Source organism: Lonchura striata, chromosome 10, assembly GCF_050655825.1.
Source record: "Lonchura striata isolate lonStrDom1 chromosome 10, ASM5065582v1, whole genome shotgun sequence".
NCBI lineage: Eukaryota > Metazoa > Chordata > Aves > Passeriformes > Estrildidae > Lonchura > Lonchura striata.
Window position 1 is genome coordinate 19,222,656 of NC_140712.1, and position 26,877 is coordinate 19,249,532.

General features: G+C 45.2%; 1 protein-coding gene and 2 long non-coding RNA genes across 4 annotated transcripts in view; 2 read left to right on the forward strand and 1 right to left on the reverse strand.

Annotated features, from left to right (window-relative positions):
* Window positions 1-1,134: 1,134 nt before the first annotated feature.
* LOC146766545 (uncharacterized) lies at window positions 1,135-3,444 on the reverse strand. Its single transcript, XR_014957626.1, has 2 exons — window positions 3,303-3,444; window positions 1,135-2,761 (listed from the first exon to the last, which is right to left on the reverse strand). It is a non-coding gene; the product is annotated as an uncharacterized LOC146766545 (long non-coding RNA).
* A 433-nt stretch (window positions 3,445-3,877) lies between these two features.
* LOC146766546 (uncharacterized) lies at window positions 3,878-12,240 on the forward strand. Its single transcript, XR_014957627.1, has 3 exons — window positions 3,878-4,007; window positions 6,828-6,924; window positions 12,106-12,240. It is a non-coding gene; the product is annotated as an uncharacterized LOC146766546 (long non-coding RNA).
* A 1,782-nt stretch (window positions 12,241-14,022) lies between these two features.
* The window catches only part of CHD2 (chromodomain helicase DNA binding protein 2), an 85,430-nt gene continuing 72,575 nt past the window's right edge, over window positions 14,023-26,877 (forward strand). Inside the window, exon 1 of one of the 2 annotated variants that reach the window (XM_085588893.1) lies at window positions 14,023-14,162. The gene's annotated coding sequence lies outside the window, so the exon portion shown is untranslated. Of the gene's footprint in view, window positions 14,163-17,182; window positions 17,206-26,877 lie in introns of those variants that run through there. The other variant, XM_085588894.1, reaches the window with a different exon arrangement.

The following is a 26,877-nucleotide window of genomic DNA, read 5'->3' on the forward strand; positions in this document are numbered from 1 at the left end:
CTGGGATTTTGCTGCTGGGTTTGCTCGGCTTTGAGGTCCCGAAGTTGCTGCTCGTTGCTTGTGCTGCTCCAATGCCAGGTCCCACTCAGCAAAGCCCAGGGAGCTCCAGGGACAAGAGAGGAGGAAGGACTCAAAGGAACCAAGGCAGACAGTGAAAAATTAACGGTGAGAAATCAGGAATTGCAGAAAGAGCTGCTCCTTGTCCCACTCCTCCACAGCGCATTGGGATTCAGGCAGAGATTTGTGGCATGAAGGTTAAATTAGGAGGGCAGCTACAGTCATTTCTCATACGTTCCAGCTGGCTGCTGTCTCCTCAGCATCCTGCACACATCCTCTGGGCTGGCAGCTCACTTTACCTCCAAAATCAGCTCTGCTTCTTCATCCCACCACTCAGGCAACACCCATGTATCTCTATAGTGTCTACAGGAGAAGGAGAGGCAATATCTGTATTTACCTTTTACTTTAGTGTGTTGTTGCAGGCCTTAAGTAATTAATATCTGAGCAGCTCGGATCCTCATGTGACAATCATCACACAAGAAAAATGCATTCTTATGAAAAATACAACAAAGCCCTTAAATCTGAACCACAGCAGCTCCCTTGTAAGAGACACTCAGTGGCAGGATTGTGCAGCACAGCAGTCTCACTTTAATATACAGAGCAGGGGAATGTAAGAAATACTTGGAGAGCAGCCACAGCTTTCACAGCAGCTGCTGCTACGTTTTTGTCAGGATGAAGTTCGTTTCAATTATAGAAAGGCTTGTGATCACCTGCTAGGAGGAGGGTTTCAGCCGTTCAGGAGGCCGGGGGTGTGTATACAGCTATATTTAAATGGCAAATGCACAGCACACTCTGGTGCCATCCCGTTTACAGAGCACTCTGCACACATCCCCTAATGAAGTGTTTAACTACAGGTTACTTCTTTCATTATAGTGTGATATCAATGGACTTTTTAAGGAGGAGATTTAAAGGAAGTGAGGAGAGGGACTAAAATAGACATCATTTGTGCTCCTGCATTGCTCAGGCTCTGTCAGGAGAGGGCTAAGCACCATTCCTTCTGGTGCTGCTGCAACTCTTCACTTCTTACAAGGCAGTCATGGAATGTCCTGTCCTGGTGTAAGCACACAAACCCCCAGCAAAAACTCAAAATGACATTTTATTTTGCACAGACATTGATAGACAAGATGCTGAGAAATCCATATGGAAGCCTGGAGGCAGAACAGGAGGGACTGGAAGCTGGGACAGAAAATGGGTATCCAAGGAACGTTCTCTGGGAGAGGATTTGCAGTTTGACATGGCCTTTCTGCCAACCACTGACCCCAAAGGGCTCTTCCACAATGTCACTGGGCCAAGCAGCCAGAGCCTCCTGGGTGCAGTGTGAAAGGGAAGAGGTTTACAGGGATTGCTCCAGGTTAAAGTGTGTTTTGCACAGTACTGTACTGTACAAGCTCTGTGTCCAGCCTGTACCATTTCCTTCCTCACTCCAAACCAGGTGCAGCCACAGACCTCTGCAGCTCCTGAAGTTTAATCGTATTAAGACTTTGCCCTTCTGGGCCTTTATGTGTAGGAGGTTTGCAGAATTAGCAGCAGATGCTCCCACAAGAAATCCTGGTATCCAGTGTGATTGCAGGAGAAGGCAGAGAGGGAGAAGGGCACCCATTCACCTCCCACTCCCCACTGGGGATGTCACCTTGCAGAGCTGGCCAGCAAGGTCACCACTGATGCTCCCCTTCTTACTGTGTCTGTCTTGTGTGTCTGTCTCTGTATCTTCCTACTGTGTCTCAAATCACACAATCACTGGGAAGGTGTCAAAAAGGGGGAGGAAGAAAGAGGACAAAGGACTTGACCACTCAGGCAGAAGGGAAACATTTCAGGGTGACAAAACCTGTGAGAAGTGACTTTTGGTGAGGAGGTCTGGCACCTCATGTTCTCCTAGAGCTGCCAGCAGGCAGGTCACAGCTCCCATTTGACCTGGGAAGCAATGTGGCTTGATTGTCCTTTCAAAAATAAATTAGGAAATGGCTAATGCCAATTTTTAATGTGTCTGAACAAAAGAAGCTTCCTAGCACTTTCCAAAATGATGCCAGAAGGTTGCTCTCAAAGGAATTAATTTTGCCTAATTAAATATCTTCACAGAGCTCTCCAAGTATCAAACCACAACATCAACATGCAGCACTCTGCAGACTAATCGGAGTCACACTGGAATTGGCATCATGTGCTGAAGTGTCAACAGATGGAGAGGGTGGTCATGATGGAGGAGGAGTGGGACAACAAAGCTCCCTTTCCACTACTGCCCCAAATGACACACTTCACCCCCATCTCAGCTCTCCCATCTGTTAAATCCATGGAAAATACTTCCTAAATCACAGATTCATCCTGAGGGCAAGCTGGCTATGGGCACAGAGCAGGGCAGCAGAGGTGTTGAGGGAGCCAAGGGCTTTGGATTTTTTGGATGAGGATCAGATGAGCAGGAGTAGAAGGATCTGGGGGATTGCATCTCACTCTGCACTACAGCAATGGGACCCTCACTGTTTGCACCCCCTGAGCATTCAGGCCTGCCCAGGGACTCTCAAATCTCTGTGTTTTGTTGTACATTGCAGCAGAGACAGCCCTGAGAGCTGAGCTGCATCCTGGAGGCAGAGGGCTGCTGCCAGCTCTGCCCTGGAGCATCCTCTTCTTGGATTGCTGATTCACATCAAAAATCAACTTATTTTCCTTCCAGCCTGATTCAGTTACTGGCTCCTTCTTTTCCTTATTAATGTCCCTAGGAAGTGAAAACCTTGTGTTACAATCAGCTCTGTTGCTACCCCCAAGTTGCTGTTCTGAACTCCTCCTCATTATTGAGGAGGATTTACACCCATGGCTGTGTTTTGGCAAGATGGTGGGGTTTCTGACACTTGGAAAAGAGAGCTTATTAAAATGTCCCACACGTCAACACCTCCTGTTTTAAAAAGCTAGGATTATTAGTTACAAATCAGGTCAAATGAAAATAAAAATAAGTGGGAAATAGCAGCATCTTCAGAGGAGTATAAATAGCTGGTCAAATTGCTGGTGCAGCCTGGTGTAACACAACCATTCCATACAGGCTCAATTATTTCTCCAGCTGCTCTGAAATCCCGCTCGCTTTGTTACCTATTTTGAGCATTTACCCTGTTTATAGGAGACATTGTACACAGTGAAACTCTGGATGAGATTGGACATGGATGCTCCTGGAAAATCCTCCCTGTGTCAGCTGCAGCTGGCAGTGCAAACCTGGTGCCTCAGCACTGCTCGGGGTCACCTGCCTGCAGACAGGAGCGTCTCACCTGCTCCAAACTGTACATCACTGATCCCTTGCAGCAGACAATATGATTATTCCAGGGTATTCTGGCTTTTTTTAGTGAAGTGACACACTCTCAGATGAATTGTTTGCATGCTGGATGGTTTCTGTTGCCAGGGATAGTCTTTCTGCAGTTGGAAAAAAAAAACAAAAGCTGACCTTTTGTCCTGGTACACCTTTTCTCTTACAAATAATACAGGAGATGAACAAAATTATCAGTGCTGTGTGTCTATGTCTATTTAAATGTGTTTTGTTTTGTTTTTTTTTAATGGCATCTCCCATTGCCACGGGTCTGATCCCTGTAAATGCTGGATATTAGAACATCTCCCACGGGTGGACAGGGGCTAAAGAGAATTTTCAGCAGGAGAGGGAGCTCTCTCTGCACCAACTGCTGGGGAACCAATGCCTGCTGCAGGCATTAAAAATGCCAGGGAAAAGCTGTGCTCACCATTTTGTCCTCACGTGTTCTCTCATATGCTTGCAGGAATTTCACAGGCTGTTTAACTGCAGTATTTGGGGTTATAGATCTAGTGACGCTCTATAAATCTAATAGTAAAACGAGCTTCCACGTGGGGTGTGCATTCATTTGGTCCAAGAAGAAATAACACACCCACTTAAACACAACAGCTTTTGGAGGAGCTTGGCCCTGGACAGGGAGAGCACACTTGTCACATCCCTTAGGGAGCTGCAGGTGGGAAAATTTCCCTTATTTCAAGTTTACAGAATGCTAAAAGCTGTGCAAGACAGAGCCGCAGCGATACTGAAATTACTCTTAAATTTAAAAAACTAGATCAGATGAAAGTATTGTTGTCCTTCTGATGGAAGGGAAGGGAAGGGAAGGGAAGGGAAGGGAAGGGAAGGGAAGGGAAGGGAAGGGAAGGGAAGGGAAGGGAAGGGAAGGGAAGGGAAGGGAAGGGAAGGGAAGGGAAGGGAAGGGAAGGGAAGGGAAGGGAAGGGAAGGGAAGGGAAGGGAAGGGAAGGGAAGGGAAGGGAAGGGAAGGGAAGGGAAGGGAAGGGAAGGGAAGGGAAGGGAAGGGAAGGGAAGGGAAGGGAAGGGAAGGGAAGGTGCTCCCTGAAATGCCACTCTGGTGGTCAGGAAGGCAGGAAATAGATAGCTGGAGAGATGGAGAGATAGAAAGACAGCGCCTTACACTGTTGAGCTCTCTGAGGCCGGAGCTCACAGGCTCAGCTCTCAGGCAGGCTCAGACCCCCACCCTGGGCACCGGGAGCTGCCCTCGGTTCCGGAGGGGCACAGGGGTGCCCGGCTCTCGTCCCGGTGCCCGGCTCCAGCCCCAGCTCCCGGTGCCCGGCTCCCGGCTCCCGGTGCCCGTCCCGGCTCCCGGTTCCCGGCTCCCGGCTCCCGGTTCCCGGCTCCCGGCTCCCGGCTCCCGTCCCGGCTCCCGGTTCCCGGTTCCCGGCTCCCGTCCCGGTTCCCGGTTCCCGGCTCCCGTCCCGGCTCCCGGTGCCCGGCTCCCGTCCCGGCTCCCGGTGCCCGTCCCGGCTCCCGGTTCCCGGCTCCCGGCTCCCGTCCCGGCTCCCGGTGCCCGTCCCGGCTCCCGTCCCGGCTCCCGGCTCCCGGTGCCCGGGTCCCGCCGCGCGGGGGCAGCAGCAGCCGGGCTCCAGCGGGACAGAGAGGGCGGCGCCGCATCCCGGGAATGCCGCGGCTCCCGCGGAGCTGCCCCTGCTCTGAACCGCAGAACCACGGGTGGTTTGCGCTGGAAGGAACCTTTCATGGGCCGGGACGCCTTCCACTACACCAGGTTGCTCCAAACCCCATCCAGCCTGGCCTTTAATATTTCCAGGGATGGGGCATGCATCACCTCTATGGGCGTCCTGTGCCAGTTTCTCCACCCTCGTTATAAATAAAACCTTCCTTGTATCTAATGTAAACCGACTTTCCTACAGCTGAAACCATTCTCCCTTGTCCTGTCCCGACAGACCCTGCTGAAAGGTTGGTTCCCATATTCCTTGTGAGCACCTCTGGGTACTGGAAGGGGCTCTAAGGTCCCCCTGAAGCTCCTCCGGGCTGAACGCCCCCAGCTCTCTCCCTGTCCCCAGAGCAGAGGTGCTTCGGCCCTGTCAGCATCTCTGTCGCCTCCTCTGGACTTGCCCCAGCACCTCCATTCCTTCCCATGCTGGGCTCCCAGAGCTGGAGGCAGCTCTGCAGGTGGGGTTTCACCAGCGAGGGGCAGAATCCCCTCCCTGCCCCGCTGCCCACGCTCCTCTGGATGCACACCAGGCTATGTTTGGCTCTGTGGACTGCCAGCACACATGGCCAGGCCACGTCCAACCTGTCACATCCAGTGTCACACCACCAGCACCCCCCAGCCCATCTCCAGACACTCCAGAGAGGTTCCCTTTTACCACCCCCAATGTGCTCCATGAGGCCCCTTGGCTGTGCTTTGCTGGGAATGGGTGTGGTGTGGCTGGGATTTAGCTCCAGTCACTGATAAAGGCAATGTCATGCAACTGGCAGGGTGTTAAAGTGGATTAGAGCTTCATTTAGGGTCATTAGAGTGGATCAGGGTTTGATTTAGGGGTGTTGAAATAGATTAGGGTGTGATGCAGCAGGCCCCAGATTTAAGGACTTCATACTGCTCCTGCTGGGTGGTAAAATGAGACTCTCCTACCTTTGTCCTCTGGGATTCCCAAAAGGATCTGTGGGAGTTTAATTGTATTTTCTCTCATAGTTTGTGCTTTACTTCATCCTTAGTATTTAATTTGAATATCTGATGTAGTTCAATTCCCCTGGCTGTGAACACATTGAATAAGGCAGATTTCAGCAGCCCTTTCATGACTTTATTTTTCTTGTGTATTTTTTTGTTGGTTTTTTTTTTTTTTTTTGGCAATAGGAAAATCTCATTTCCAATTCACTGCTGTGAACAAAGCAGTACATGGCAAAGATGTATTTCCTTTTCACACTCTGTGTTGGTTTTGGCTGGGTTTCAGGTCTGACCTCTCCCTATATACCAGATGTTTGTGCCCTGTTGTAGTTGATGCTGGACAGAAAACATTGCCAGACAAGCAGATATTCTTTTTTCTCCTTTTTAAGGAGAAAATCCTTGAAAAAAAATCCTTATCCTTGGCTCAGAACAGGAGGTATTTAAGTCTAGTGGTATCAATTTGATTAAGAAAACAACATTTTTCATTTTATGTTGTTTCTTCCATGTTGGGATATTCTCGAACACTAGGAAATTGCACAATATGAATGACTGCTTAACTCAAAATTGCAACAACTCACAATTGCAACATCCTTTGGAATGAGCTCATGCCTGACTGCTGAAACAGAATATTCACTGATAAAATATTTATGTGTTTAAAGAAAAAAGCCTACAGTGCATACCTTAAAGCCATGACTTATATTTCAATCTCATAAACAGATGGGGAAAACCATTGGGTTTGTTTTGTTTCTCAGTGTAACAGAGCCATATTCACCTCTCAGCTTTGGGCACAAAGCTCATGACAGAGAAATGGCATTTCAGGACTGATTTAATCTCTCTGTATTTCATAGTTACTTCCATGAGGCACACAGGGGACCTCAGCATTTCACAGCGACAACAGAACTGAGTTGTGGACCCGCCTGTGCAAATCTCCCCAGCCAGCAGCAGGTAAAGGTTTAGGGGCTGGAGCAGTCCCAGACCCAGCTAGAGGAAGGAAATAGGACCATTGGGCCATGTTAACCATTTCTTTAATGGAAACTCTAACAGAAGCTGGTGATGAAAACTGATGCAACTCTCCCAGGAGGCCACTGGTCTCATTAGGTACATATTTAACAGGAATAAATTCCAGTGCTGAGCCAAACCACAGCATCAGAGGTGAAATCAAAGTCCCCAGGGAAACACAGCATCCTCTGAGCATTACTTTAATGGTATTGACATTCATTTCTGGTATTGACATTCATTTCTTCATGAAAGAGTTTTTGTTTACTTGGGATAATGTGTCATTCTTCCCTGGGGAGCTGGAATTTTATCCAGGTGCAAGTCATAGCAAAGCTTTGCCAAATGCCCCATGCACTGCAGCAGGTGGCACAGGGAAAACTGAAGTTCCTGGGTGGAAAAGGACAAGCTGTGGTGGTGGCATTCACCAGCAGAGCCATGCTGACAGCAGGGTAAGACTAGAGTACCAATGTTTGCCCCAGCCTGCTGGGGACTTGAGATGGAGCACAGTAGCCAAAATACCAATTTCCCCTTTCAAGTGTTCTCAGGGGTGCTAGCTTGGCATTACGTGTGTCCTGCAGTGGAATGTGCATCCGTTAGCATATTCCTCTAGAATGAATCAAAGGAATGGGACATGATTCTCCATGAGCAGGAAGTCAAGCCTCATTTCCTGTAAATCTGTGTCCTGTATTACTAGACTCCCCTGTGAAAAAGAATGCCTCCCCACAGCAAGCAGGGAGTGTGTGATGTGATGACATGCACACTAATGAGCAGGCTGAAAGACAGCTGCCTGGATGAGCAGACAGAGCAGGATGGCAGATGGCCACGCTCACAGGCTTCCCACCCTGACTGCCTGGAGGTCAAGTGGAAGGAAGAGTTTTCAGGAGACACATAGAAACTTCTCTTCAGTTCTAAAACACATCTTTCAGGGGCAGTTGGATGTGGCATTGGAGCTGAAAGTGTTTTAGCAGGCAGGAGCAGAACGTGCAGCACAGGATTCCCCTCCCAGGAAAGCAGGATGGCAGGGCTGGGCTGGGCTGGGCTGGGCAGGGCTGGGCTGGCTGCTGTCTCGCCTGACACCACAGAATCTCTACCTTCTGCATCTCCCAAACATCCTCAGCAAGTCTGGAGCTTCAGCTGTTGTCACACCAGAACAAGCTCCTGTTGGCTGGAGCCTGAGTTGGTTCCAGGCTTTGCCTTTTTGAGGGTAGCACAGGAATACATGCTGAGCTTAGAAAATGTGTAAATACTTAAACCAGAAGTGGACTAACTTCTTTCTAAGAATGAAAGAGTTGGTAGGCTCCCTCTTACAGGTCATCTTCCTGCAGTTCCTCTAACATCTGGGGTGGCAATGCAGAGAAGGCCATGGGCTCTTTCTCTTTGATACCTGCTGATTTCATGGTGCACATGCTGTGTGCTGTGTGCTGGGTTCAGAGATGAAAACTTCCCCAAGTCCTTGGTGCTGCTGGCTGCAGAAGTCTTGCACTCCTCTATCTCAGTCCCCTAGCTCCACTCTGCATGTGCTGGCTTTTGTGCTCATGGAACTGATCTAGCTGAAAAGTCAAGAAAAAAGGAAAAAGATGAAGTCTGAGCCTGGATGAATCCACCAGTCTGGCTGATGGTACAGCCACTCGGAAGCAAGTGTTTCTAAAAGAGAAGGGGCTGCTTTGTCCTTGAGCAGCAGCTGATCTAGAAGCCAGCTATTGAAAAACATGTTCCATGAGCACTCCTGCTTCCCTCCAGCCCCATCTGCTGTGTCCCAACCCAGCAGTGCCCCTGCTCTGCTGGTGCTTTCAGCCAGGGCTGAAGTGGCTGGAAGCTTCTGGTCAGTCGTCAGCTAAATTAATTCTTGCCCCAGCACCCTGGGTGGCTGTGTGTCACCAAGGGTGATGAGAAGGACGTCAGTCTCTTCCCTGAACACTACAATGGATTTGTGCCCAATTAAAATGACTATTAACTGTGACCCTTCATTAGTAGGACTGACAATGGAAACTTTTAATCAAGTGTTTGGCTTGCAGAGAGGTGGAGGATCACTTCTCCATCTATCACGGGTAAGTTACAAAAAAAAAAAAAAAAAAAACAAACAAAAAAAAAACCTAAAAAAAAATTCCCCGTGAGTAATTTGAGTGCAATACAGCTGGCTTTTAAAATTCATGATTTAGGCGTGGGAGGGAGAAAATGTATTTTAAACCCCTGCTTTCTCCGCCCAGCCAGATAAGTTTAGCAAGGATCAGGTTAAAGTAGTGACTGTTTTCCTTGTCGGCTCTAGTGTTTCTGCCAGAAGTGGATTTTTATGTCCACATATAAGGGGGCTGGAGCAGGGGAAAGGTGCTGTAATGGAAGTGCTGACATCACTTCAGCACAAGGCAGCCCTGCTAATGGTGCCCACAGAGCTGGAGGACCTCACTTGGCAGCTCACACCCAGCTAAGCCTGACAGAAAGGCTCTTTGAAAATAACTTACTGCTCCAAAAATAAACGCAGAAAGCCCAACCTTCTTCACACTGAACGGGTGGCAAAATTGCTCTCAGCTTTATGGGAGTCCCAAGACATTGTCCAGGGCTTTCCCCAGCCAGCACTGCCATGGGATAGGGTTAATTGCTTGAGGTGTGTTGGATGTGATTTAATAACACTTTACATCTAAAATAGGAGGGAGGAAAATCCAGATAAGCCAGAACAGCCCTGGCCTTGCTGAGGATGGAGGCCAAGCAGGGTGCAAGGGTAAAAATATCTCATCTGTGCTGTGTCCTTCTGTCCACCAAATGTCCTCCCAGCCCCACAGCCACCCATCCAGGACTGTCCCAGGCTGCTGTGCTCCCACTCTTGGCTTCCTCACATATTTTTCATGACTGTGATCCCTTTTGCTTGTGTGGAGTGGAAAGCTGTTTCTAGCAAGGAGGAACAAAGGCTTGGTGCTTTAAGCTACCATGCTGTGGGCTTTGGGGAGTTTCTGGTGATGTTTTTGGAGGAGCTGCCTTTCTCTGCTCCTGTTGGAATGTATGTTGTGCCACAAACCACAGGGCAGAGCAAATACCCACTGCAGGTGTGGGCAGCAACCACCCTGCTCCACACAGCACAGACTCAGGGGAGCTGGGCTACAGAAAAGAAGCTGCTGTTTAAGACCATGTGAAAGTGCTTCAGATGGGGACACCATTTATCTGATTTTTCAGGAAAGCAAGTCCAAAACTGAGTTTAAAGCAGTCAGCTGTTTGCAGAGGGGAGAACTGTGCAGAAATCAGGAAGTTCTCAGGGTTGCTGAGGCAGACACACTCATTCAAACCACAGAATCTGCAGAGAAATTTAAGGGAGCCTGGGCCTTTCAACGAGAAACTGTCCTTTTTACATAATGAGTGTTTCAGCAGGGAGGTGACACTGCCAGCAGGACTGAGCACTGGGAATGCAAGGGACGCTCAGGAGGTGGGAGAGCAGTGGGGCTATCACAAGAGCTGGGCAAATGAATTGAAAATGTGTATTTCAAGCAAACTTCTATAGTTTGGAAAAGTGATGAGGTTACTTGAAAAGCAGACTGTGAAGAGATGTTTTAAACTCAATCCACGTTAACGTGAAGTGCCCCAACCCAGGCTTGTGCTCAGCGAGGCCCCTACACAGTACAGCACAGCACATCAGTCACTGCCTCGCCCTCCCTTTCTGTGGAAAATGTGTTTATTTAGTGGTGGCCAGTGCTGTGTTTACCCATTATGCAGTGACAACATTGTCCACTGTGTGGAAACCCAGGTTGCATTAGCAAAGCTAACAAAGCTGGGGCATCTTTGCATTCCCTCCCTTGTCTGTGTTGACTGAGATGAAACCCCTTTTGCTTTCTTTGTCTCAGAGCACTGCCTTGGAACTGCAGTAGAAAATTCCCTCGATTCCCTCCAGCGGAGCAGAGGCTGCCACAAGGGCAGGTCCATGCCTGACCACGGGTCCTCTGTGCCTCTGTGCAAGATGTCTTTATGTAACCCCAGCCTCCAACCCAGATTAGCTTTCACCGAAATGCAGGTTTGCAGCTATTCCAGGGAGGCTCTGCAGGAAGCCTTGTGTGCTGCTGGAGGGTTTTATTTCACTTCTCTGTACAGCTTGTAAAAAGCTTCTTGGAAACCAGATCTTTGTGTTTTAGTTAAGAGTTCACTTATCTGGCAAAAGCTGTTTCAAGTTACTCTTTCCAAACCATGTTAAATTAATCCGTAGGTAAGAAGGAAACAGCAACAAGTACTGTGTATCTTTGTTGAGAACTCGCCGCTTCTAATTATGTCTCCCTATTCTGAGGTTTAATATCGAGGACTACAAAATGAGGTCAACCTCTATTAAATATAATGACTTTCCCTGCGGAGTTTGCAATGAAAACAACTTCACAAAGGCTTCTATTTAAGGGAGAGGAAGTTTCTATTACAAAGTAGTCCCCTAACTTGGTGCAGGGCCTTTGTTTTCATTTGCTGGCTATAACAGAGTGAAAAGAGATTCGGGTTGAGGCTTTAACCAGTGCTTATCTGAGAAAAAAACAGGCAAATTAATACATGAAGATAGGGAAGAACAAAAGCACTGTTGCTGCAGGGGCTGACCTAGAACCAGTCTGGCATGCAACATCTGTGATCCTGAGCCACACCAGGGCCACCAGGAGCTGCATGCAGTGAGCAAAAAAGGAAAAGCAAGAGCAGCAGGTCTGCATTTCTATTTTTGCTGCTGGATACAGTTCCCCATAGGTACCAGAAGAACAGGCAGCGTGGTCTGCCCCTGAAGGAGACAAAGTGAAATTTGTAAGGGATACAGGAGCTATTTTTGAAGACTTCTGGGAAGAGCACCGTTTGGTGCTGTGCCGTCTTGCTGGGCAGCTCCTGCGTGCTCTGGGGGCAGATCCTGCCCTGCCCAACCAGTAAGTCTGCATAACTCTGGTTTTCAGAGGTGCAGTGGCTCCAGCTGGTTGTTTGGTGCTCCTGTAGCTATTTGTGTGGTTTTGGGCTTGGTATTAAAAGCTAGGTAAGCACAATGCTGTCTTATTAGCTAAATTCTCTTTTACACCAGAAATTGACGTGAACACGGCCACGTTTCTTTTATTATTATTGCTATTGTCCTGATAGCAGCATAAGCACTGCTGAAGTTTGCTCTTTCTTTAAGGGTATTTTTTTTTCTTCCTGCAGCCTTGCAGGAATGTGCCAGGCAGATGTTAAAACGCTGCTCCTGGGTTATTTTGGCATCAGCCCGCTGCCCGTACGAGCTGCACCGCGCCAAGGCTGCCGTGCTCGAGCCGCGTCGGGAGCAGGTCGAGACCGGCGGCCCTCGCTTGTTCAGATCCAGCTCCGCTCCCCCTTCCCTAGCAGGCCAGCCCGCTGCTCTACGCTCCTGATCCCCGCAGCCGGCTGGAGTAGCATGTAAATGATATTTCAGTGTATTCGTGCCCCGGTGCGCGGTGACGCACTGCAGCCTCCCCGCAGGAAACACGGGCTGACCCTGGGGCGCGCCGGCAAGCGCGGTGCGGATCAGCCTGCTCCGCCAGCGGCGGTGCTCGCCCTTTAAGAAAAAGCCTGCAGTAATTTTCCATTACCCTGCACGGTCCTGTCTACGTGGCAAGAATTGTTTGTGGAGGCTGGAGCATCGCGGGAGAGGCGCAAGCCCCAATCCGGCTGCCGTTGCCTGGCTACGCGCTCGGCATGCCGGCAGCACGCCAGGCTCCTGGGAAGCACCTTTGTTCCCGAAAAGGGATTTGAGTTGTGTTTTCATGCCGAAAGCTGGGGACAAATGCTGCTTTTCTCAAGCAGCCTGGCAGAACTGGGCTTTCGAAACAGCACAAGCCCGCCAAAATGCTCAGTAGTAGTACTAGTAATAATAATAATAATAATAATAATAATAATGGTGATGATGATGATGATGTTCATGGAGTCCATCTCTTGTGGCGGATACTCTTCCTTTGCACAAGGAAATATCTTGCAATGTTTGTTTGCTGCTGCTCTGATCATAACAGTCACTTAATCAGGGTAGAAATACCATCAGCAAAATCCTCCCCTGCTCTTGTTCTTTTCATCTAATAAACCAGACGGATCGCTGTTGTTCCGCAACTTGATAAGCAGGTTGGTTTTTTTTTTATGTAAGCTCTGGAGTCCTGACAGGGGAGAGTAGTCTGAAATGCCTAAAATATTTCAAACGCCACCAGGAGAATCTGCAGCAGCAGGAGGAGCTGGTCTGTGTGCTGTCCCTGCTTGCTGGGGCTTAGCTTGAAGTATGGCAGCAGCGTCAGTGCAACAGGCGTTTCCATGATGCCTCAAGCATGGCTTCAGCTCCAGGACAGTTTATTTTATCTGTTTGAGGTTTGATACTTCTCATTAATTAGAGTGTGTGTGTTCCTGCTAGCAGGCCATGGTGCCAAGGTCTTTTTCCAGCATCAGAAGACAAACTACACTGGTAGTTGTCACACAAACAAGTGTGCCACCCCACAAATCTCCCCCACTTAGGTAATGCTGCCACTTCCCTTCTGCAGCAGCTCCAAGAACCCTCAGGAGTTGCTCCCCAGGAGGAATGAATGCAGATTACTTTGGGTTGTTTGTCTACCACTAGAAACCTGAGAATTGAAAAAATTGATATAAAGTGGAACACACTGAGCATCAGCCTTAATTCTGCTTCATGGAGTATGCAGCCAGAGGGGAATTTTGTGCTGGCATTCTGGCATCCTGCATTGCACAGATGAACAAACCTCACCCAACAGAGCCCTGGCATAGCTACACAGGGACCACCTACCCAGCCCCACTCCCTGGGGAGCTCCACTTGGATCGTGGCTTTGAGACATCTCTCCTGAGCACAGGCATAGCCTGCCCTGCAGCCCTGACACTGTCACCTGTCTCCTAACCACAACCTCTCTGAGGTTTACAGCTAAGAGATGTTGGTTTCCTGCAGTTTATTAGCAACGTTCTGTGCTTTCTGGGCTCCTTTTTGGAACTGTTTCCTCACACCCAGCCTTTCCACCACCTCCTCCTCATTGCTGCTGCTGAGGGCTCTGGTGCTATCACCCAGCAGCTTGGTTGATGCCCTGACCATCTGGGGACCTGCACGGTGTTCCCCACCTCCAGGAGAGACATGCAGGAAAGGTGGAGCAGAGCATGTTTAGCAGCTTGGCTGCATGCCATCCATCACCGGGAATATGCTGGTCCTCCATCAGTGAAGTGTGCCTTGTCTAATGGGAACGACTGAGCAGACATTTGGGAGGGTGAGTTTCCACATCTCTAGGTCAAAATTTCCTATATGGGTAACTTGATGGTTAGAAACAGCACCTTATCCCTGTTACACACTGCTGGGCTCTCTGTTCAGTGAACTTTTGGACTTGTTTTATATGTCCTTCGATTGGTTTTTGTTTGTTTGTTTGGATTTTTAAAGTAAACTACTACTGCTTACTATTTAAAAAAAATATCTAACGAAAGATGGGTTTGGTTCTTAAAAACAGGTTGTTAGTAGTAGCCCTTTTCCTTTTCAGTGTGTTTTCAGAAGTGAAAAGCAGTACTTGGGAACACTTTATTTTTTCAAGAAAGCACATAAACACAGAGGCGTGCAAAAGAGGGTCCGTTTCCATGTGCCCTGTGCTGTGTCTGCTCTAACACACCACCACAGCCGCCTTTCTTGGGATTTGCTCCACACAGGAAAATGTGGAGGATCCTAACTGCCAGAGGAGGGTTTGCCTCCCTTGTTTGTGCAGTCAGGAATGTGGGTGAGTCACTGCTTTCTTTGAGGAATGAAACCTTCCATCCCAACCCCTTATGCCTTTGTTTGCTTTTAGAACTGCAGTGCTGTTGAAGGTAACTCATGCTCCTGTGGCTTCTCTGGAGCTCAGATTTAACATCTGGTTTCACGTTTTATATTCCGTTTTTAAAAGCACACAGATGGGACTACATCTTCCCACGTGTGGTCCAAAATCCATGGGATCCTGAGGACCACAGGAGATCAGAGCAGGCAGAGCCCCAGGCGGTCCCCAGGGAGCGAAGCTGGTTTCCAGCATCACCAGGGCAGCGGGGTGTGGCTCTTGAACAGCAACGTCCCTAATTAAAAGCGGCAATTTCCAACGACAAAATTAGAACAGTCTTTGAAGTCATTTTGTTTCAGGACGGCAAGAAAAGCAGAGAAAGGAAAAATGTGCTATAAAGACACAAAACCCAGAGCACAGTTTTCTAACTTTTCTAGCTTTCAGCGATTTAAGCTTAGGGACCTGTGGCTATTATGTGAATGAATTATCTGATTTCAAAGTTTTTAAATGCCTTGAATGATATTCCTACTTTAGAAAATGAAGTCCTTACTTTATGGAGAGGCTTAAGTATCAGTTTCAGTTCTTTTATGTTTTGCAGATTCAAAAAAAAAAAAAAAAAAGACTTCATAATTCTGCCATTTCCCTCAACTGCAATTTGACATCTAAACCTGATCTTTTTTCCATATTTAATAGATGGTTTAATTCTTGTTTTTTTTTTTTGTTTGTTTGTTTGTTTTTTTTTTTTTTTTTAACGCTGTAAATCTGCAAGTTGTTCCCAAAAGCCCAGTATTTATATTTATTCCATAGCAAATATGTGACTGGTGTGACTGCATAATTATATCAAAATGAATTTGAGTTTCTTTTGTTGCAAAATGTTCCAGGGCTACAGATATGTTTTGAATGCATAATGAACTTCAGGTATTGAGATTACAAGAGAAACTATCTGCAAAATCCTATGGATTAAGGTCATACATGAGATATTTAATTCTCCCTCCTGTGAGGTTTGATTGCAAGATAGTGAGCTCCCACTGACTTCTTAAAATGAGAAAGCTTGAAAAATTGACTAGATTCTGTCAAATTTGCTGTGCTGCTAGTGGAACTGGAGGTGTTGAAGAAACAGGGAACTGTGAGGAAAGGAAGAAGCAGAGACCAGGAGGGTCAAAATCCCTGCTGCTTCACAGCTTGGAAGTGAGGAAAGACACCAAGATAACTTTTTTTTTTTCTGCCACAATTTATCTACTATAGAATTCACTGTATGAGAAGGGGCAGCTCTTCCCTCTCTTGTTGTGACTGCAGCAGCGTCTCAAGGCTGCAGTTGGGACCAAGGTTCTGATATGCCAGGCCAAAGGATGTGTCCTTGAGGGTAAAGGCTGCAAAGTGTGGATGGGAGAAATGTGAGGAGCAGAATGGGGGTCGTGGGGGGAACACCTCAGTCTTATGGAAATTCAGTGATATCTCTTCCCCTGACCTTGAATGTGTATATATATGATCAGTCAATACACCACAGAGACTTGATAGGAAGGTAAAACTGGGTAAAACTGTCTGGGGGATAGCCAGTCCCCAAGACCATTGCTCTCCTCCACATGTACCAGGAGGTGGATTCACTGAATTCTTTTTTCATAGAGGTGGTTATTCTGCCTTTTTTTTTTTTTTCTCCATAAACTATTAAAAATGATCCAATGGGAATAACTTCCAGTAACTGATTGTGTCATAAAAATGGGGTGTATCCTTATAGAGAACAAGCCACCCTGGGTTTAAGTTAAATATAGATCAGCTCCATGGACTCCCTCTCCAAAAAAAGTGTGGATGTAACAATTTCACCCTGTTGCAGACAGGATTAGTCACTGGTGTTCTTCATGCCGTCCGTAACTAGGGCATCGCTGCTGCCTCACTTCTTGCCCGAAGGGACCTGGGTGGTGTTTGTGCAAACCCGATTGGGCTGGGGAAAGGGTGGAGAAATGCAGCTCTCAGCCCGGGATATATTTAGTGAATGCAGCTGTGGGAGGCAGCAGGAACAAGAGAGCTTTTGTATTGCTTGTGCTCTGATGGCTCACATGCTTAAATAATCTTCTAGTTTCTTACCCATATGTTTCCTCCCCTCGGTCCCCAGTGTTTTTAATTTGAATGTAAAGTTATGCTTCAGTCAGAATACTTCCTAGAGCTTAAAAGTGAGATGTGTTACAGTGTCAGCCTTAGTACAGCACTTCATATGTGGCAACCTGCAACTTTCAAGGGCACTGGACTTTCTCCATGGCGGCAAAGGAAATTTGACTTCATCTTTTAGGGAAGATAGTGATGTTCCAATATGCCTTTTATGTGCACTGCAGAGCTTGCCTAGGGTGGGAGCAGATCTGCAGTGCTGCTACGGCCCCTCCCAAGCAAGTAAAGTCTGCTTCTTGCCACGGCTCCTGAGCTGCGGTGCAGAGCCTGCTTTGGCACCCTGGGCACTTCAATGAGCTGTACAACCTCTGCTGGTCCTCCTGGCATCCCTGGGAGTCTGATCCAATATTCACTGGTACGTCATGGGATAAAAAAGGAGGACAAAAATAGATTTACTGACCCACTGGGTCAAGCGGGAGCAGGTTACTGTTGCTGCGCATTAGGACTAATTTGTCAGTGCTCTCTGGCAATGTTCAGACTTGCTCCCAGAGGAAAAGATTGAGGCTGAGAATTCCCTGTGCGCCTTCTTCCCTGGCTTGTTCAGTGACACACAACAAGCTACGAGCTGGCCTGCCTCAGGCTTTAAAGGCTTATAACAAATTATACTGCAGTATATTTAAAAAAAAATTTTTTTGTCTTGTTCTGATGTGGTTAAGGAGTTGAAAAAACAAGATTGGTGCAGGGTATTGCTGTCAGGATTGGTGGAGACATTACATTTGGAGGGAGACAGACGCTGCCATGGCTTCCCTAGAGCTTGTCCCACCTTAGGTGTTTTTCCACGCACAGCAGCACTGCTGGGAAATGTTGCAGTGGCACATCCCTTCTCTGGCAGAGCAGCACGCTGATCCTTCCCAGCCCGCCATGGACAGCATGGATTTGCTGTTTCCATTTGCTGATATCCGTATCGGAAATGCACCTCCTGTGGGTGGCTTTTCTCGTTCCACCACAGGCCAGCCCTGATCCTCAAACACATCCAGCTTCTTTCAAAATTGTGCGGGGTACGTGTGCAGGATATAGCTGTCCCTCTGTGATCTAACAGAGTTTCAGTAGCCAGTTTGTCTATCGAAAGTAAAAGAAACAAATGCATCTATGAAGAAATCTGTAGGAACAGGATGCCTTGGGAACCCACACAGTCTTTTCAGTCTCGAATCCCGCGGACTGCGTGCCCGGGACTGGCTTTGTTTCCGCAGTTAAATAGTTAACAGGAGCACTAATTGGCTCGGAGCGCTTCAGCCCTTTGCAACAGATTATTGGCATGCTGGTAGGAGCAGCTCCCTTCCTTCCCTTCCCCCTTCATTATAAAAACATGTACTGTAGAGAAACCAAATACCACATGGCGCCCTGCGCCGAGCCCGTCACCGCTCCCGCTCCGTGTTCAGCACAAAAACTCCTTTTATATTTGGGAAGCGGAGGGAGAAAATTCTGGAAAGGCGAGATGGTGGCGATAGCGGCTGAATCGGCACATTTATTGGCAGTGTGCAGGAGCTGGAGCCCACAGCCCCACCGCCCCACGCCCGTGCGGGGAGCGGTCCCGGGGGCTCCGAAAGCGGAGGGGGAAAGCCGTTTAATGGAGGAGAATCTCCCCGTCAGGTTTCGGCTTTGCGGGGGGCTCTCGGGACGTACCGAGGGGCTGAATGTGAAGAGAGAAAAATAAAAGCCTTGCGGGGAAAAGCTAAGCAAACAAAAAAGAAGTTGCATTTCTGTTTTCCCGAGGAGGCGGGGGCGTTTTGAGGCAGCTGTCTGCAGAGGCAGGCGCCATTTCGTGAGGCGGCATTAATGCAGCGAGAGGAGACATGTTGTGTTCGTGCAGTTCGGATTTTAAGGGTTTTCTCCTTAGTTTGAAGCAAGAGGCTTATTCATCCCGCCTTCATCCTCCTTTAGTCCAAAGGCTTTCGTTTTTTAAACTTGAAGGAAAAAAGTTATGACAAGCGAGGAAATCCAGGGAAAAGGGGGAAAGTTTTGAGGGTATCACAGTGTGCAAGCAAAATCAGGTTTCTCTCCAGGAGACAAAATATCTTAGAGGTGTACATGGTTAGAAAAATGCCACGAACAGTGCAGGGGGGATAACAAGAATGACAGCGTGGCTGTACACCCAGCCCAGGTGTGCAGGGAAAATGGGGTACATCAGGCGTGTTTTAAACAGGACTTTTTTTCCTGGTAAATAGAACAAAAATCTGACTGGTCTGTGCACATACAAAACCAGCCTTTTGTGAGTTACACGAGCTGACTTGATTTCCAGGTTTTGAGATACTAGTTTTGATCTAAAAGCCCAGACTATTGCTAGTGCTGCAGAACTGCTCTTTTGATCAAAGGAGAAAATAGGAATCGTGGCAGGAGTGAGCTCAGGCTGATGCCCTTCAGCGCAGAACTCCTGGAGTAAGCTGCAGCATTTTCATTAAGGGCTTTTGGTACGGGAGTTGACTTTTTACCACTCCAGACCTTCACTTGCAAAATGCATTATAAGGCTCATTTGTTTAACAAGTCTCTGGGAGTTGGAAGAAGGAGAATTAATGCTGGCATTTGGGAATACAACTGATAGTGCTGCATTTGATTTTGGTTTCATGTCATTATTTTCTGGTTTCAGAGTCAGGAAAAGCTGCTCATTTATTTTTCATGTAGCTGTATTTTTTCTCCTGGCTTCTTAAGGAGGCAGAGCTCATGAAATGGTGCTGTTAAAGGCTTGGAGCTTTTGATCTGATGTTCAGTTTCAACAAATTTCTGTTCTAGAGGTTCTGCTCTTTGGGGAAGGCTGCACATTATGGAGATGAATCGGTGCATCTCCTAAAGGAAGAGCTACAAAATGAGTGCAGAGGGTCTCTGTTCATCTTCTTTGCTGACCCATCCTAATGTGTAGCTCGGAAATGTTGCAGCCTCTGAGGGAATATGGTGTGGGATTGGGAACGCTGCAGAAGTGCAGCACGCTTGAGTGTGGGGCTGCTGACTCCCAGGAACACAGCCATCGTTATTTCAGCTGCTCACAAAAGACTTGAAAACTTCCAGCAACAGTATGCAAATCCCAGCTATGTTTTCAAGGAGTATTAGTCATATTTAAGACTCCTCCATGTTATGTGCAGCTGAATTTTGCAAGGTCTTTGATCTCCTTACTCTGGGTCTAAACGTTCATTTTCAGCTTGTCACCTGCAAATAATTCTTTGAGACAATGATTTCTTGATTACAGAAAAGCCTCTTTGCTACCTCACGACCATTATTTTTCTTGATTGCCCTTTTTTACTCTTCTAAGGTTACATTCCATCTACAGTTTAAACATAACCTGGGTGCAGTGCACTGATCACCAGCAATAAATGCAGAAGAACTCTAGCATGACATTAATGCATATGCTTGGTTTGTTTGTCTAAGACTGTGCATTATAATGAGAACATAAAGCATAAAATAGTTTCCATATATAAAAATCACTTTTTCAGCATATACTAATGTGCCTTTTGGAGCCTCTCAATTAGGCTATGTTTTCCCCTAAACTTAATTCCACATTATTAACAGTACTTGAGTAGACTTCAACATTCCAATTTTGGTTACAATTTTCATTCTGTTCAGTGTGTGTGTGTGTGTATAAATATATATATATATATATATGTATATTCAAGAAGATAATCCTTTATTAATCTTTTCAGCAGAACAGTTTTCGTTTGTGTAGCAGAAGTCTTGTGCCTGAATGTTCATTATCAGCACCTGATATGCTAGCCTGGAGCACAATAGCTTAATAATTGGAGTTTAAGGGGAAAAAAAAGCTAGTTATTAAAGTCACAGTGTTTCATTTTTGTACATGTTATGATTGTAAATTATTCAAGCATTTGCCTTTAGCTCCTACACATATGAACTTATGCTCTCCACATATTTTTTCCCCACAAAGTGCTCTATGGCTTCCCCTTACACCCTAGGTTGGAGTATTCAAAGGTGCTGTTGTTAATACCAGTAGCGTGTGTGCCTCGTTACAAGAAAATCTGAGATGGTTTCTAAATTAAAAGCATTTTATTTTGACCTATTTTTGTTTCTACTTCTGTCTCACGTTTGGTCTCTTCATAGTCAATATTCTGTTTTAGGGAAAGGTTTTAAAGGTGTACTGAAGGAGAGGAATAAGAGGTGAAGTACCTAGTGCAATTTATTATTTCTTTTGCCATTATTAATAAAAAGATGAAAGAAAAATAAGTGTTGGGGGAAATTAAAAGAATGGTGATGCATTATATCTGTATGTGCAAAGTTACGACGTGCTTGTTCTTACTGTTGAAATTTAGACCTCTACTTCAGGTTTTCTTTCCCTTCTACAGACTGGATTAGTTCACTTCAGTTGCATTTTCCAAGTACTGCCTTACATGTTCATCCCTAATTCACTTCATGTGCTTCCAAATCCTTAGGACAACATTTGGTTTAGACACTAAGAAAAAACTGGAGCGATTCCCTAGGCCTAAATGTAATTACTCAGCCTTGAATTAAAAGCACAGGCACATAACTTATGTCCCATGTGTTTGGAGTAACAAGAAGAGATCAAAATCTCAGCTTTTGTCATTAAACTAAATGTTTCTACACTTAAGACACATTTATAGAGAGAAGTGATAGATTCTGGTTAGATGCATGATTAAATCTTGAAGAAAATCAATCTTGTTTTGGCCACATAGAGCCTTGTTGGGATCTTCCTCTGGGTGAAATGGCAATGCAGGTGACTAATTTTTCAGGTGGTGATCGAGCACTGTGCGTGTCTCAGCCAAAATGTCTTGTGTATGCTCTGCTGCTTTAATTGCACAAAAAGCCGTTGACCTAATTTTGTTACAGGACTGTACCAACAGTGTTTTCTACGGCTGCTTACGTTTTGTCACAGCTCAACACCTAATATAAAACTTTGACTATTAAAAAAAAAGTGCACTGTGAATAGTTTTAAGCTGAGACAAGATTGTCACCCTTACTGGGTTGGTCAGAGAGAGGGGAAATATTTGTTTCAGCATAAAAATCTCTTGTCTGCTGGTAATTCTGGAGTTTACATGCCTGATATGCCCAGAGCTGCTCTAGATCCTGATGAGCTTTCTGAGTTGGGTGAAGTCCTGGCAGGAGCCAGTTTATAATGAATTGACTGTAGGAAGAAAATATAAAAGCTCAGGAGAAGCATCAGCCTGACACAGGAGCTGTTTTTGTTCAGGTGACATTCTAATCCAAGGGTGTCGGTGCCTCACTACAACAAAAATTGGACATCTAGCAAGTATTGACAAATACAAAGAAGTTTGTTTTGAATTATTACATAAGGGGTCTTTTATGTATATGGTGCATTACAACAGGGTGATTCAGTACTTTGTCACACTGTCTATGAAATAAAAAACTATATGCTTGTAAGATTTCAGAAAAAAAAGGTACCGTTTCTTTTCCCTGCATGTGGCAATTTACTGAATAATGCATCATTTTGTCAACTTTTATATAGCAATCAATAAATGCCCTACGGTGCCACCTGCACACGGGAGACGAGAATGAAGATCATTATAGAAATAGGCTTGAAACTTGCTTGAAATAAAAATCCCAGATCTATACTTGTGGTTTTGGAGGCCTGGGCTGTTTTTCTTTTCATTCTAGAGTAGCTGTAATTTATCTTGTTCAGCCTGAGTGAAATTCCTCATGTTTGCAAGGCTAGTATGAAACTCTTTGCCTCCAAAACTCCAAGGATATTTACCAAGAAAATATAGTTGTTGTTACAATCATCATCATAACTTTCCAAAGTCTCCACTAGAACTCAAATGGAGAGTGTGTAAAAATAAAAATTTGAGCTTATATTTAGAAATTTTTTGTCCTCCGTCCTTTGTTTTTGACGTATAAACACCTATTTGTGCTAAATCTGTTTTCCGTTTTCTGATCATATTCCTCGAACAGTTAAACAATCAAACTTTACTGGCTTTTGCAGGAAATAAGTTTCAAGGATGGTCAGGTAAATGCTTTTGGAAAGTGAGCTTTAAAAGCGCATAAGGAAATGATCATGCTAGAATTTCAAATTATGTGAAGTGACAAAAAAGATTAATTTCATTGTCTATATCTTCTAAAAATTTTGCAGCTACATTTAAAGTCCAGATATTCTGAAGATTTGGCTTAAAAGTTATAAAATATTCTGACTCATTACATAACAGTTCCATAACATATTGGAAAATGGGAGAACAGTATCTATTTTGAAATGTAAGATGGGATTAGGTTCCCTTAATTGTGCGATATTTTTTGGTTTTTTTTTAAACAAACTCTTGTTAAAACAATGACCACAAAACACTCCTGTGACTGCAGACCATTTCCAGCTGGAATGGTGAGATAAAGAATGCAGCTTCTACCTTTTAAAGTGATTTTAAACCCTATCACCACGTCTAATCCTTGTATGGTTCCAGTCCTGCAAGTTTGCAGGCAGGGAACTTGATCAGTGCGGAGCAGTCCAAGTGTGTAAGCCAGGTGACAGCACCTGCCACGGTGCTCTACCTCTGGCATTACAGTCCTAGGGAAGGTGCACTTCAGTTTCTTATTGCTGTCAAAGGTGATGTCAGCAGTAAGCAGTAATTTTTTCATGTAAGGAGACATGTAATACCTTGTTAACACTTCTATGAATTCCAGTGTCTAAGTGGAGACAAGTAAAACAGTCAGTATTTTTCTACCATGTCCCAGTCCTCTTATAAAAGTTTTCCAAGCCAAGCAGAATAGTTTGTTACCTAAAAGGTGATCTTGAATAAGTGGAACATTCCATACAAGAAGTAGGGGCTAAAAAAGGGGGTAAAGAAAGAGATTTGTTGTTCCAAGCTCCAGTGGTTTACTTTAAGAAGCAATTAAACATATTATTAACCAATCACCCACATTATTGAAGTTTGAAACAGTCTAGAGTTTTAAACTCTTATAAGATTTCAGCACAGTAAGGACTACTGCTTCTTTCTGACTTTTCTTATACCTCCAGGGCTGCCATTTAAGGCAATAGCTGTGTGTTAGACATTGATCAAATACAGCATAAATACTTTGACTGAGATGGTCTCTGTTTCTTACATCTAGTCAAAATGCCAACAAGGGCTAGTTTGAAGATGATCTGTAATAAAACCAAAGAACTTCCAAGTCTCAAACCTCCTTAAGAAAAGTGGATTTGATTTCCCGAGAAAAATGTTTGTATATTCCCTAGTGGAGTTAGTATAAAGCATAATAATTAATCCTCTCACTAGACAATAGTTGCTGGTCTGTTATTTGCTTTATTGTATACAGGAACTCATGCAAAACTGAAACAGCGAGGTGTGTCGGTTGTTAAGGAGCTCTTAGATCTAAACTTTGAGCTCAGGCCACAAGATCACATATACAGTGAATATGTGCTGACTCTTTGATACATTGTGACCAACAAGTTAAAAAATTGCTTAGGAGAGACCATTAAGTCCCACAAAATACGTTGAATCCATTTCTGACTTCCATTTCATCTTTATACTTTTTATTAATAACTTACTTTCCTTTGAAAGCAGGAATAGAAAGAGCTGAGTCTTGGTTAAAATAGCTTCATTTTGAATAAATAGAAAAAACACTGGGGTTTGGCTTAGACTGAAGATTTTTTCTTTACCATATGTTTTTAACACTGATAAGAATTTGTTTCTAATTATTCATAGTAATAAATTTTATTTTTTTTTTGCTGTTCACAAGGTTCATCATCCTGAACATGAGCCCCATAGAGGTGTCAGCAAACCCCCCATATTAACATAATCTCAGTTTTTGGTGTTAAAGCCTAGGAACAAAAAGGGCATATGTAGAAGTTCTCTTTATGTGTGTCGATGTGTTTGCAATTATTCATTACCGGCTGGAGCAAAAGTCTGGATTTCACTTCCAGTTCCAGACTTGGAGCAGAATGAACAGCACAAGTTCATTGCTGGAACTGTGTTTTATCCTTGCTGCTGCTGGGTTTATTGTTTGTCTTGTGACAGTAGCAAAAATCTTTAGCTGGGATCAGTACACCATAATCATCTTCACCAGTCACACGGGGAATGTGGTTCCATGCTTATAAGGTGCATTTGTATGTACTTGAGCAGTTACTGTGATTTTAATAGTGAATTACTGAGGAAGGAAACAGAAGGGGGGAGGAAAAAAAAGCAGATTGTTTGTTTGGCCAACATATTACAGGTTATATACAAAATCTGAAAATAGAGCCCCTGCTTGATTCAGGACAAAGTGACAATGTCTATAAACACCCAGATCACAGGAAGTTAAATGCCTGCCACAAACAGCTCGCTGTGCTCAAAGGGCATTCCATATCCTGTTTGCATATTCTCTGTCCAAGTAATCCTAACTATTCTGTTTGGCCAGGAGCCTAGGAAATTTGCATTGATTTCTTCTGAAAAGTGAGAGTTTTGGTTGAAGAAAAGTTTGGTGACATGTCTCAGTATTGTTCAGGCTCCTGTTTTCTACTTCAGAAGGCAGATACAACACTTAACCATTTTGTCCAAGATTTGCCTTTCCAACCATTTGCCTTCCAATATTTGCCTTTCCATTATAGTTGCATTTCCAAAGGTCTGTGGGCTATGCTGTATAACAAAGAATAAACTGCTTCACCAACCTTTTGGTGTCCTCTGGTACCAAGGGCAGTTTGGGACAGGTGGGGAAGGCACTACCCTGTCCTTTTTATATTGTCCCTAAGGGATAATAGCATAGGGCTGGGGGAAGGAAGAAAGGTTCTAAAAGAAAATAGAGTACCAGAAAGTCAGGTTCTGTGCCTCCATCTGGCATTCCAGCCACAGAGGCAATCTCAGAAAATAGTTCCCAAATTAGTAATGGAAACATTAACTTGTGTCATTATTTTCAGACATGTGGTTCATAAAACATGGCTGAAGTGTTTGGTCTAATGATACACAAAGGAAGAGAACGTATTATCTGAAAAAGAAAAAGAAGGAATGAACTTTATAGAGGAAATTGCAGTGTAGAAATGCTGAATTTAAGAGGAAAAAAAATGGGGTAACTGCAGAGTAGGAATGAGAATTTTGTTCCACTGTTTCATTAGGAAGAGGGATGCAAAGAGTTTGTTCCTGGTAAGGAACAGAAACACCATGGCTCTGCAGAGTGACTGTACTTGTGCTCACCTCCATGCAACTACTCGGGGCTAAGGAACAGAGGAGGTCATAGAAGGATTTTCAGAGCTGCTTCAGGTCTTGGTGCCCAGGAAGCAAAAGAGCAGTGCTGGACATATTTAATTAAGATATTAGACTTTGAGTAATTTTTTGGTAACACATAACAGCAATAGAGTAACGGTCTTCCAGAAACATTTATCTATAAATGTACATGGGGTTGTTATGTTGGCTTTTCTTTTTAGAGGAACAGTCTATTACACGAGACAGTCTGGAATAGCTAGAGAAAATCAGAAAACAGTCTGAGCACACAGGTTAGGTCTTGTTCAGGCACAATCTCAGCTCTCCTGGCTGGAATCACACTACTCTTACAAAGCACTATTATGTCTAGAATCCCTGATCTCTTTTCTCCCTTTCATGTGGTTATTGCAAGTGATCACACATATATTCTGCTATTAGCATACTTGTGTTTTGGGAAGAAACAAGAGGAAGGCTGGAAATTGTACATGGATTTTCTAATTTTGGTCTTTGCTATGAAGTTTTACCATGCAGGATTGTCTGAAAATGCTGACATAAGGAGAAATGCTGTTGCTGCACCCTGCTTTAATCTGGATCCTGCCTCATCCCCCTTTTTTCACTGCTGGTGGTTTTCCAAGGAGTACAACATCTGAGTTCTGTCTGTGCAAGTGCCTTTAGATGCAGCTATATGAGAGCAGTTCCACTGAGAGCAAGAGGATTGGCCTTTGCAAGAATCTAAATGGGAGAGAAGTTGCAAGAACAGGCTTTCTGCTATCCATAGTCTCCATAGACTAGAACTTCAATAATTCTTCTTGTGAGAGGGGAAAAAAAAAAAGGCATTTTGCCCCTTTTCAGTGAGAAGCTGCATTGGCTCCTTTGTACCACCACTGCTTCCTGGACTGGAGGTTCCTGTGCTGGGGCACCTTTATGTGGGTCACCACCATCCCTTCTCTGAAGATGGT